Source organism: Seriola lalandi, unplaced genomic scaffold (assembly GCF_002814215.2).
Source record: "Seriola lalandi dorsalis isolate HSWRI2012SDOR001 ecotype SW California unplaced genomic scaffold, Sedor1 jcf7180001986596, whole genome shotgun sequence".
Taxonomy (NCBI): domain Eukaryota; kingdom Metazoa; phylum Chordata; class Actinopteri; order Carangiformes; family Carangidae; genus Seriola; species Seriola lalandi.
Genome location: NW_019457262.1, coordinates 1 through 741, shown reverse-complemented (window position 1 = coordinate 741; position 741 = coordinate 1). Strand labels below are relative to the sequence as shown.

The 741-nt window shown below is 55.1% G+C and overlaps 1 pseudogene; it reads left to right on the top strand.

Moving 5' to 3' along the window:
• Positions 1-90: 90 nt before the first annotated feature.
• LOC111660086 (monocarboxylate transporter 12 pseudogene) lies at positions 91-731 on the top strand (annotated as a pseudogene).
• The last annotated feature ends 10 nt before the right edge of the window (positions 732-741 follow it).

The window sequence follows — 741 nt, the reverse complement described above, 5'->3', positions numbered from 1 at the left end:
TCTGTACTTTCCAAAAACTTCCCAGCAGTCTGATCAAACATCCTCACATTTCAAAATGTCCTCACCTGTCTCATGGTCCTCTGCCTCCAGGTCTGGGTTTCGCTCTGTGTTACACCCCCGCCATCGCCATGGTGGGCTGTTACTTCCGGCGGAGGAAGGCGTTGGCGTATGGCATCGCCATGTCGGGCAGCGGGATCGGGACCTTCATGTTGGCGCCGGCCGTGCAGCTGCTGATCGAGCTTTACTCGTGGAGGGGGGCGCTGCTTGTCCTCAGCGCCTTCGTCGCCAACCTCTGCGTCTGCGGGGCGCTGCTTCGACCAATCACAGCACAAGAGGACGAGGAGGGGGCAGAGGGGGAGGAGCGGGAGTCAGCCAGTGAGGAGAGACGAGGTGAGGTCAGTGATTAGTGTGAGGACTGGTTCCTTTACAGGACCAGGACCCGGACCAGGACCCGGACCAGGACCCGGACTCGACAGAGTCTAAGGAATGTGTGATTTATATCAAATCATGAAAAATCATGTTAACAGAGATGATGAGGAGTAAACCTGAGCAACAACAACATCAACACAAACAACAACACACAAACACACAAATCCTCCTCCTCACCTGTCTGTCTCCGGTCTCAGGTGACGTCTCGCTGCAGGATGCTGAACTTGCAGTAAAACTCTCCAAACAATCTGAGAACCACCTTGTGTCATCAGGTGTGCCGTCATCAGGTGTGCCGTCATCAGGTGTGCCGTC